We start from the raw sequence: 11,717 nt of genomic DNA, 5'->3' as shown, positions 1-11,717 counted from the left end.
CCCGGTGGGGGCCAGCGGGAGCAACCTGCATCCTCATGCCCAGCCAGAGTTCCAGGGTGATTGCAGGTAGGTCCCGGTGGGGTGGAAGGGGGGGCAGCGGGACCAACCTGTGTCCCTATGCCCAGCCAGAGTTCCAGAGTGATTGCAGGTAGGTCCCGGTGGGGTGGAAGGGGGTCAGCGGGAGCAAACTGCATCCCCATGCCCAGCCAGAGTTCCAGGGTGATTGCAGGTAGGTCCCGGTGGGGTGGAAGGGGGGGCAGCGGGACCAACCTGTGTCCCTATGCCCAGCCAGAGTTCCAGAGTGATTGCAGGTAGGTCCCGGTGGGGTGGAAGGGGGTCAGCGGGAGCAACTTGCATCCCCATGCCCAGCCAGAGTTCCAGGGTGATTGCAGGTAGGTCCCGGTGGGGTGGAAGGGGGGGCAGCGGGACCAACCTGTGTCCCTATGCCCAGCCAGAGTTCCAGAGTGATTGCAGGTAGGTCCCGGTGGGGTGGAAGGGGGTCAGCGGGAGCAAACTGCATCCCCATGCCCAGCCAGAGTTCCAGGGTGATTGCAGGTAGGTCCCGGTGGGGTGGAAGGGGGGGAAGCGGGACCAACCTGTGTCCCTATGCCCAGCCAGAGTTCCAGAGTGATTGCAGGTAGGTCCCGGTGGGGAGGAAGGGGGTCAGCGGGAGCAACTTGCATCCCCATGCCCAGCCAGAGTTCCAGGGTGATTGCAGGTAGGTCCCGGTGGGGTGGAAGGGGGTCAGCGGGAGCAAACCGCATCCCCATGCCCAGCCAGAGTTCCAGGGTGATTGCAGGTAGGTCCCGGTGGGGTGGAAGGGGGGGCAGCGGGACCAACCTGTGTCCCTATGCCCAGCCAGAGTTCCAGGGTGATTGCAGGTAGGTCCCGGTGGGGTGGAAGGGGGGGCAGCGGGACCAACCTGTGTCCCTATGCCCAGCCAGAGTTCCAGGGTGATTGCAGGTAGGTCCCGGTGGGGTGGGAGGGGGGCAGCGGGACCAACCTGTGTCCCTATGCCCAGCCAGAGTTCCAGAGTGATTGCAGGTAGGTCCCGGTGGGGTGGAAGGGGGTCAGCGGGAGCAAACTGCATCCCCATGCCCAGCCAGAGTTCCAGGGTGATTGCAGGTAGGTCCCGGTGGGGTGGAAGGGGGGGAAGCGGGACCAACCTGTGTCCCTATGCCCAGCCAGAGTTCCAGAGTGATTGCAGGTAGGTCCCGGTGGGGTGGAAGGGGGTCAGCGGGAGCAACTTGCATCCCCATGCCCAGCCAGAGTTCCAGGGTGATTGCAGGTAGGTCCCGGTGGGGTGGAAGGGGGGGCAGCGGGACCAACCTGTGTCCCTATGCCCAGCCAGAGTTCCAGGGTGATTGCAGGTAGGTCCCGGTGGGGTGGGAGGGGGGCAGCGGGACCAACCTGTGTCCCTATGCCCAGCCAGAGTTCCAGAGTGATTGCAGGTAGGTCCCGGTGGGGTGGAAGGGGGTCAGCGGGAGCAACTTGCATCCCCATGCCCAGCCAGAGTTCCAGGGTGATTGCAGGTAGGTCCCGGTGGGGTGGAAGGGGGGGCAGCGGGACCAACCTGTGTCCCTATGCCCAGCCAGAGTTCCAGGGTGATTGCAGGTAGGTCCCGGTGGGGTGGGAGGGGGGCAGCGGGACCAACCTGTGTCCCTATGCCCAGCCAGAGTTCCAGAGTGATTGCAGGTAGGTCCCGGTGGGGTGGAAGGGGGTCAGCGGGAGCAAACTGCATCCCCATGCCCAGCCAGAGTTCCAGGGTGATTGCAGGTAGGTCCCGGTGGGGTGGAAGGGGGGGAAGCGGGACCAACCTGTGTCCCTATGCCCAGCCAGAGTTCCAGAGTGATTGCAGGTAGGTCCCGGTGGGGAGGAAGGGGGTCAGCGGGAGCAACTTGCATCCCCATGCCCAGCCAGAGTTCCAGGGTGATTGCAGGTAGGTCCCGGTGGGGTGGAAGGGGGTCAGCGGGAGCAAACCGCATCCCCATGCCCAGCCAGAGTTCCAGGGTGATTGCAGGTAGGTCCCGGTGGGGTGGAAGGGGGGGCAGCGGGACCAACCTGTGTCCCTATGCCCAGCCAGAGTTCCAGAGTGATTGCAGGTAGGTCCCGGTGGGGTGGAAGGGGGTCAGCGGGAGCAACTTGCATCCCCATGCCCAGCCAGAGTTCCAGGGTGATTGCAGGTAGGTCCCGGTGGGGTGGAAGGGGGGGCAGCGGGACCAACCTGTGTCCCTATGCCCAGCCAGAGTTCCAGAGTGATTGCAGGTAGGTCCCGGTGGGGTGGAAGGGGGTCAGCGGGAGCAAACTGCATCCCCATGCCCAGCCAGAGTTCCAGGGTGATTGCAGGTAGGTCCCGGTGGGGTGGAAGGGGGGGAAGCGGGACCAACCTGTGTCCCTATGCCCAGCCAGAGTTCCAGAGTGATTGCAGGTAGGTCCCGGTGGGGAGGAAGGGGGTCAGCGGGAGCAACTTGCATCCCCATGCCCAGCCAGAGTTCCAGGGTGATTGCAGGTAGGTCCCGGTGGGGTGGAAGGGGGGGAAGCGGGACCAACCTGTGTCCCTATGCCCAGCCAGAGTTCCAGAGTGATTGCAGGTAGGTCCCGGTGGGGAGGAAGGGGGTCAGCGGGAGCAACTTGCATCCCCATGCCCAGCCAGAGTTCCAGGGTGATTGCAGGTAGGTCCCGGTGGGGTGGAAGGGGGTCAGCGGGAGCAAACCGCATCCCCATGCCCAGCCAGAGTTCCAGGGTGATTGCAGGTAGGTCCCGGTGGGGTGGAAGGGGGGGCAGCGGGACCAACCTGTGTCCCTATGCCCAGCCAGAGTTCCAGAGTGATTGCAGGTAGGTCCCGGTGGGGTGGAAGGGGGTCAGCGGGAGCAACTTGCATCCCCATGCCCAGCCAGAGTTCCAGGGTGATTGCAGGTAGGTCCCGGTGGGGTGGAAGGGGGGGCAGCGGGACCAACCTGTGTCCCTATGCCCAGCCAGAGTTCCAGAGTGATTGCAGGTAGGTCCCGGTGGGGTGGAAGGGGGTCAGCGGGAGCAAACTGCATCCCCATGCCCAGCCAGAGTTCCAGGGTGATTGCAGGTAGGTCCCGGTGGGGTGGAAGGGGGGGAAGCGGGACCAACCTGTGTCCCTATGCCCAGCCAGAGTTCCAGAGTGATTGCAGGTAGGTCCCGGTGGGGAGGAAGGGGGTCAGCGGGAGCAACTTGCATCCCCATGCCCAGCCAGAGTTCCAGGGTGATTGCAGGTAGGTCCCGGTGGGGTGGAAGGGGGTCAGCGGGAGCAAACCGCATCCCCATGCCCAGCCAGAGTTCCAGGGTGATTGCAGGTAGGTCCCGGTGGGGTGGAAGGGGGGGCAGCGGGACCAACCTGTGTCCCTATGCCCAGCCAGAGTTCCAGAGTGATTGCAGGTAGGTCCCGGTGGGGTGGAAGGGGGTCAGCGGGAGCAACTTGCATCCCCATGCCCAGCCAGAGTTCCAGGGTGATTGCAGGTAGGTCCCGGTGGGGTGGAAGGGGGGGCAGCGGGACCAACCTGTGTCCCTATGCCCAGCCAGAGTTCCAGAGTGATTGCAGGTAGGTCCCGGTGGGGAGGAAGGGGGTCAGCGGGAGCAACTTGCATCCCCATGCCCAGCCAGAGTTCCAGGGTGATTGCAGGTAGGTCCCGGTGGGGTGGAAGGGGGTCAGCGGGAGCAAACCGCATCCCCATGCCCAGCCAGAGTTCCAGGGTGATTGCAGGTAGGTCCCGGTGGGGTGGAAGGGGGGGCAGCGGGACCAACCTGTGTCCCTATGCCCAGCCAGAGTTCCAGAGTGATTGCAGGTAGGTCCCGGTGGGGTGGAAGGGGGTCAGCGGGAGCAACTTGCATCCCCATGCCCAGCCAGAGTTCCAGGGTGATTGCAGGTAGGTCCCGGTGGGGTGGAAGGGGGGGCAGCGGGACCAACCTGTGTCCCTATGCCCAGCCAGAGTTCCAGAGTGATTGCAGGTAGGTCCCGGTGGGGAGGAAGGGGGTCAGCGGGAGCAACTTGCATCCCCATGCCCAGCCAGAGTTCCAGGGTGATTGCAGGTAGGTCCCGGTGGGGTGGAAGGGGGTCAGCGGGAGCAAACCGCATCCCCATGCCCAGCCAGAGTTCCAGGGTGATTGCAGGTAGGTCCCGGTGGGGTGGAAGGGGGGGCAGCGGGACCAACCTGTGTCCCTATGCCCAGCCAGAGTTCCAGAGTGATTGCAGGTAGGTCCCGGTGGGGTGGAAGGGGGTCAGCGGGAGCAAACTGCATCCCCATGCCCAGCCAGAGTTCCAGGGTGATTGCAGGTAGGTCCCGGTGGGGTGGAAGGGGGGGGCAGCGGGACCAACCTGTGTCCCTATGCCCAGCCAGAGTTCCAGAGTGATTGCAGGTAGGTCCCGGTGGGGTGGAAGGGGGTCAGCGGGAGCAACTTGCATCCCCATGCCCAGCCAGAGTTCCAGGGTGATTGCAGGTAGGTCCCGGTGGGGTGGAAGGGGGTCAGCGGGAGCAAACCGCATCCCCATGCCCAGCCAGAGTTCCAGGGTGATTGCAGGTAGGTCCCGGTGGGGTGGAAGGGGGGGCAGCGGGACCAACCTGTGTCCCTATGCCCAGCCAGAGTTCCAGAGTGATTGCAGGTAGGTCCCGGTGGGGTGGAAGGGGGTCAGCGGGAGCAAACTGCATCCCCATGCCCAGCCAGAGTTCCAGGGTGATTGCAGGTAGGTCCCGGTGGGGTGGAAGGGGGGGCAGCGGGACCAACCTGTGTCCCTATGCCCAGCCAGAGTTCCAGAGTGATTGCAGGTAGGTCCCGGTGGGGTGGAAGGGGGTCAGCGGGAGCAACTTGCATCCCCATGCCCAGCCAGAGAACCAGGGTGATTGCTGGTAGGTAAGGAGATCCATTTGGTGACCAAACAGCAGTGAAAATAAAAAGGCCCAAATGTCAAAGAATGACACTTTTAATACTGAAAGTGAAACATTTAAAATCAAGTTAAAGTGGGGTATGTTCAGAAATGTCAGAGACGGTAATGAGCAGCAGAGGCAGGCCGGGGCAGAGTTCCAGGGCCAGGGGTGTGACGGCAGGCAGCGTAGGCCGGGGCAGAGTTCCAGGGCGGTGGGGAGAGGACTAGGCCTCAATCCAAGGAGATCCATTTGGTGACCAAGCAGCAGTGAAAATAAAAAGGCCCAAATGTCAAAGAATGACATTTCTGATACTGAAAGTGAACCATTTGAAATCAAGTTAAATTGGGGTATGTTCACAAATGTCAGAGGCGGTGGTGAACAGCAGGGGCAGGCCGGGGCAGAGTTCCAGGGCCAGGAGTGTGATGGCAGGCAGCGTAGGCCGGGGCAGAGTTCCAGGGCGGTGGGGAGAGGACTAGGCCTCAATCCAAGGAGATCCATTTGGTGACCAAACAGCAGTGACAATAAAAAGGCCCAAATGTCAAAGAATGACATTTCTGATACTGAAAGTGACACATTTAAAATCACGTTAAAGTAGGGTATGTTCAAAGAATGTCAGAGGCGGTGGTGAACAGCAAAGGCAGGCCGGGGCAGAGTTCCAGGGCCAGAGTGTGACGGCAGCACAGGCCGGGGCAGAGCTCCAGGGCCAGGGTGTGACGGCAGGCAGCGTAGGCCGGGGCAGAGTTCCAGGGCGTTGGGGAGAGGACTAGGCCTCAAAATAAGGAGATCCATTTGGTGACCAAACAGCAGTGACAATAAAAAGGCCCAAATGTCAAAGAATGACATTTCTGCTACTGAAAGTGAAACATTTGAAAGTGAACCATTTAAAATCTAGTTAAAGTGGGGTATGTTCAAACAATGTCAGAGGCGGTAATGAGCAGCAGATGCAGGCCGGGGCAGAGTTCCAGGTGCCTGGAGTGTGAAGGCAGCACAGGCCGGGGCAGAGTTCCAGGGCCAGAGTGTGACGGCAGGCAGCGTAGGCCGGGGCAGAGTTCCAGGGTGGTGGGGAGAGGACTAGGCCTCAATTTAAGGAGATCCATTTGTTGACCAAGCAGCAGTGCAAATAAAAAGGCCCAAATGTCAAAGAATGACATTTCTGATACTGAAAGTGAACCATTTAAAATCAAGTTAAAGTGGGGTATGTTCACAAATGTCAGAGGCGGTGGTGAACAGCAGGGGCAGGCCGGGACAGAGTTCCAGGGCCAGAGTGTGACGGCAGGCAGTGTAGACCGGGGCAGAGTTCCAGGGTGGTGGGGAGAGGACTAGGCCTCAATCCAAGGAGATCCATTTGGTGACCAAACAGCAGTGAAAATAAAAAGGCCCAAGTGTCAAAGAATGACATTTCTGCTACTGAAAGTGAAACATTTGAAAGTGAACCATTTAAAATCTAGTTAAAGTGGGGTATGTTCAAAAATGTCAGAGGCGGTGGTGAGCAGCAGAGGCAGGCCGGGACACAGTTCCAGGGCCAGGGGTGTGACGGCAGGCAGCGTAGGCCGGGGCAGAGTTCCAGGGCGGTGGGGAGAGGACTAGGCCTCAATCCAAGGAGATCCATTTGGTGACCAAGCAGCAGTGAAAATAAAAAGGCCCAAATGTCAAAGAATGGCATTTCTGATACTGAAAGTGAAACATTTAAAATCAAGTTAAATTGGGGTATGTTCACAAATGTCAGAGGTGGTGGTGAGCAGCAGAGGCAGGCCGGAGCAGAGTTCCAGGGCCAGGGTGTGACGGCAGGCAGCGTAGGCCGGGGCAGAGTTCCAGGGCGGTGGGTGAGAGGACTAGGCCTCAATCTAAGGAGATCCATTTGGTGACCAAGCAGCAGTGAAAATGAAAAGGCCCAAATGTCAAAGAATGCCATTTCTGCTACTGAAAGTGAAACATTTGAAAGTGAAACATTTAAAATCAAGTTAAAGTGGGGTATGTTCAAAAATGTCAGAGGCGGTGGTGAACAGCAAAGGCAGGCCGGGGCAGAGTTCCAGGGCCAGGGGTGTGACGGCAGGCAGCGTAGGCCGGGGCAGAGTTCCAGGGCGGTGGGGAGAAGACTAGGCCTCAATCCAAGGAGATCCATTTGGTGACCAAGCAGCAGTGAAAATAAAAAGGCCCAAATGTCAGAGAATGACACTTTTAATACTGAAAGTGAACCATTTGAAAGTGACACATTTAAAATCAAGTTAAAGTGGGGTATGTTCACAAATGTCAGAGGTGGTGGTGAACAGCAGGGGCAGGCTGGGGCAGAGTTCCAGGGCCAGGAGTGTGATGGCAGCACAGGCCGGGGCAGAGTTCCAGGGCGGTGGGTGAGAGGACTAGGCCTCGATCTAAGGAGATCCATTTGGTGACCAAACAGCAGTGAAAATAAAAAGGCCCAAATGTCAAAGAATGCCATTTCTGCAACTGAAAGTGAAACATTTGAAAGTGACACATTTAAAATCAAGTTAAAGTGGGGTATGTTCAAAAATGTCAGAGGCGGTAGTGAACAGCAGAGGTAGGCCGGGGCAGAGTTCCAGGGCCAGGGGTGTCACGGCAGGCAGCGTAGGCCGGGGCAGAGTTCCAGGGCGGTGGGGAGAGGACTAGGCCTCGATCTAAGGAGATCCATTTGGTGACCAAACAGCAGTGAAAATAAAAAGGCCCAAATGTCAAAGAATGACATTTTTGATACTGAAAGTGAACCATTTAAAATCAAGTGAAAGTGGAGTACGTTCAAAAATGTCAGAGGCGGTGGTGAACAGCAGGGGCAGGCCGGGGCATAGTTCCAGGGCCAGAGTGTGACGGCAGCACAGGCCGGGGCAGAGCTCCAGGGCCAGAGTGTGACGGCAGGCAGCATAGGCCGGGGCACAGTTCCAGGGCCAGAGTGTGACGGCAGGCAGCGTAGGCCGGGGCAGAGTTCCAGGGCGGTGGGGAGAGGACTAGGCCTCGAGATAAGGTGATCCATTTGGTGACCAAGCAGCAGTGGAAATAAAAAGGCCCAAATTTCAAAGAATGACATTTTTGATACTGAAAGTGAAACATTTAAAATCAAGTTAAAGTGGGGTACGTTCAAAAATGTCAGAGGCGGTAATGAGCAGCAGAGGCAGGCCGTGGGCACAGTTCCAGGGCCAGAGTGTGACGGCAGCACAGGCCGGGGCAGAGCTCCAGGGCCAGAGTGTGACGGCAGGCAGCATAGGCCGGGGCACAGTTCCAGGGCCAGAGTGTGACGGCACGCAGCGTAGGCCGGGGCAGAGTTCCAGGGCGGTGGGGAGAGGACTAGGCCTCGAGATAAGGAGATCCATTTGGTGACCCAACAGCAGTGAAAATAAAAAGGCCCAAATTTCAAAGAATGACATTTTTGATACTGAAAGTGAAACATTTAAAATCAAGTTAAAGTGGGGTACGTTCAAAAATGTCAGAGGCGGTAATGAGCAGCAGAGGCAGGCCGTGGGCACAGTTCCAGGGCCAGAGTGTGACGGCAGCACAGGCCGGGGCAGAGTTCCAGGGCCAGAGTGTGACGGCAGGCAGCATAGGCCGGGGCACAGTTCCAGGGCCAGAGTGTGACGGCACGCAGCGTAGGCCGGGGCAGAGTTCCAGGGCGGTGGGGAGAGGACTAGGCCTCGAGATAAGGAGATCCATTTGGTGACCCAACAGCAGTGAAAATAAAAAGGCCCAAATTTCAAAGAATGACATTTTTGATACTGAAAGTGAAACATTTAAAATCAAGTTAAAGTGGGGTACGTTCAAAAATGTCAGAGGCGGTAATGAGCAGCAGAGGCAGGCCGTGGGCACAGTTCCAGGGCCAGAGTGTGACGGCAGCACAGGCCGGGGCAGAGTTCCAGGGCCAGAGTGTGACGGCAGGCAGCATAGGCCGGGGCACAGTTCCAGGGCCAGAGTGTGACGGCACGCAGCGTAGGCCGGGGCAGAGTTCCAGGGCGGTGGGGAGAGGACTAGGCCTCGAGATAAGGAGATCCATTTGGTGACCCAACAGCAGTGAAAATAAAAAGGCCCAAATGTCAAAGAATGACATTTCTGCTACTGAAAGTGACACATTTAAAATCAAGTGAAAGTGGGGTATGTTCAAAAAATGTCAGAGGCGGTAATGAGCAGCAGAGGCAGGCCGGGGCACAGTTCCAGGGCCAGAGTGTGACACTGTCCGCCGATAGATAACCCTTTGCACATTATCGTCATCATCATTATCAGCAGCAGTTGCTGTCAGCCAGCTCCAGAGTGTATGAGCGGCGTGTGCTGCCCATTGCAGCCCAGGGTAGAGGAGCCGTGTGCAAGCTGTGCATGCCCGGGGGCAACAGTGTATGAGCTCCTCAGCGCCAGCGGGGGGGGGGGGGTCCCACTATGTCCCAAGCCGCCTGACATGTACTTCCGGTCGGCTAGGAGGTGGCATGTCAGCTGGGCTGTCAGCCAGCTCCAGAGTGTATGAGCGGTGTGTGCCTGCACCCGTGGGGGGGGGGATACAGGAGCCATGGGGAAGCTGTGCAAGACCGGGGGCAGCCGTGTACGAGCTCCGCAGCGCCCCTTGTGGACTTCCAGGGCAAGAGCGGTATGAGCGGCAAAGTCATGCCGACCTCCTGGAAGTCCCCGTCGGCCTCGCTCGCGGGTCGGTCCCGCTGATTTTTCTACCTTCATAATAAAAAAATCTTTTTTTTTTTATGGCATTTTCGGAAGCCTCAAGCCCACCTGGAGTTGCACGAGCAAGGCCACGTCGGCGTCTCCTTCCGAAAGCGGCCGGGAGCCAGTTCCGAGTATGAGCGGCGTGTGCCTGCCTTTTGCACCCGTGGGGGGATAGAGGGGCCCCTGGGGAGCTTGTACATGCCGGCAGCTTCCTTGTGGGAGCTCCACAGCGCCCGCGGCGAGTCCCGTTGTGTCCAGCCGGCTGACAAGCACTTCCGGTCCGCGAAGGATGCATGTCAGCGGCGGTGTGCCCGCTCCGGGTATGAGCGGCGTGTGCCTGCCTATGGCATCCTTGGGGGGATAGAGGAGCCATGGGGAAGCCGTGCCAGCCCGGTTGCAGCCGTGTATGAGCTCCTCAGCGCCAGCCTCGGAGTTTGAGGGCTTTAGCGGTATGCACGGCCAACTCATGCCGACCTCCTGGAAGTCCCCGTCGGCTTCGCTCGCGGGTCGGTCCCGCTGATTTTTCTACCTTCATAATAAAAAAATCTTTTTTTTTTTATGGCATTTTCGGAAGCCTCAAGCCCACCTGGAGTTGCACGAGCAAGGCCACGTCGGCGTCTCCTTCCGAAAGCGGCCGGGAGCCAGTTCCGAGTATGAGCGGCGTGTGCCTGCCTTTTGCACCCGTGGGGGGATAGAGGGGCCCCTGGGGAGCTTGTACATGCCGGCAGCTTCCTTGTGGGAGCTCCACAGCGCCCGCGGCGAGTCCCGTTGTGTCCAGCCGGCTGACAAGCACTTCCGGTCCGCGAAGGATGCATGTCAGCGGCGGTGTGCCCGCTCCGGGTATGAGCGGCGTGTGCCTGCCTATGGCATCCTTGGGGGGATAGAGGAGCCATGGGGAAGCCGTGCCAGCCCGGTTGCAGCCGTGTATGAGCTCCTCAGCGCCAGCCTCGGAGTTTGAGGGCTTTAGCGGTATGCACGGCCAACTCATGCCGACCTCCTGGAAGTCCCCGTCGGCTTCGCTCGCGGGTCGGTCCCGCTGATTTTTCTACCTTCATAATAAAAAAATCTTTTTTTTTTTATGGCATTTTCGGAAGCCTCAAGCCCACCTGGAGTTGCACGAGCAAGGCCACGTCGGCGTCTCCTTCCGAAAGCGGCCGGGAGCCAGTTCCGAGTATGAGCGGCGTGTGCCTGCCTTTTGCACCCGTGGGGGGATAGAGGGGCCCCTGGGGAGCTTGTACATGCCGGCAGCTTCCTTGTGGGAGCTCCACAGCGCCCGCGGCGAGTCCCGTTGTGTCCAGCCGGCTGACAAGCACTTCCGGTCCGCGAAGGATGCATGTCAGCGGCGGTGTGCCCGCTCCGGGTATGAGCGGCGTGTGCCTGCCTATGGCATCCTTGGGGGGATAGAGGAGCCATGGGGAAGCCGTGCCAGCCCGGTTGCAGCCGTGTATGAGCTCCTCAGCGCCAGCCTCGGAGTTTGAGGGCTTTAGCGGTATGCACGGCCAACTCATGCCGACCTCCTGGAACTCCCCGTCGGCTTCGCTCGCGGGTCGGTCCCGCTGATTTTTCTACCTTCATAATAAAAAAATCTTTTTTTTTTTATGGCATTTTCGGAAGCCTCAAGCCCACCTGGAGTTGCACGAGCAAGGCCACGTCGGCGTCTCCTTCCGAAAGCGGCCGGGAGCCAGTTCCGAGTATGAGCGGCGTGTGCCTGCCTTTTGCACCCGTGGGGGGATAGAGGGGCCCCTGGGGAGCTTGTACATGCCGGCAGCTTCCTTGTGGGAGCTCCACAGCGCCCGCGGCGAGTCCCGTTGTGTCCAGCCGGCTGACAAGCACTTCCGGTCCGCGAAGGATGCATGTCAGCGGCGGTGTGCCCGCTCCGGGTATGAGCGGCGTGTGCCTGCCTATGGCATCCTTGGGGGGATAGAGGAGCCATGGGGAAGCCGTGCCAGCCCGGTTGCAGCCGTGTATGAGCTCCTCAGCGCCAGCCTCGGAGTTTGAGGGCTTTAGCGGTATGCACGGCCAACTCATGCCGACCTCCTGGAAGTCCCCGTCGGCTTCGCTCGCGGGTCGGTCCCGCTGATTTTTCTACCTTCATAATAAAAAAATCTTTTTTTTTTTATGGCATTTTCGGAAGCCTCAAGCCCACCTGGAGTTGCACGAGCAAGGCCACGTCGGCGTCTC

The sequence above is a fragment of the Rhinoderma darwinii genome, chromosome 1, assembly GCF_050947455.1.
Source record: "Rhinoderma darwinii isolate aRhiDar2 chromosome 1, aRhiDar2.hap1, whole genome shotgun sequence".
In the NCBI taxonomy this organism is placed as follows: Eukaryota; Metazoa; Chordata; class Amphibia; order Anura; family Rhinodermatidae; genus Rhinoderma; species Rhinoderma darwinii.
The sequence above is the reverse complement of the archived record's forward strand: the minus strand, read 5'-3'. Positions refer to the sequence as shown.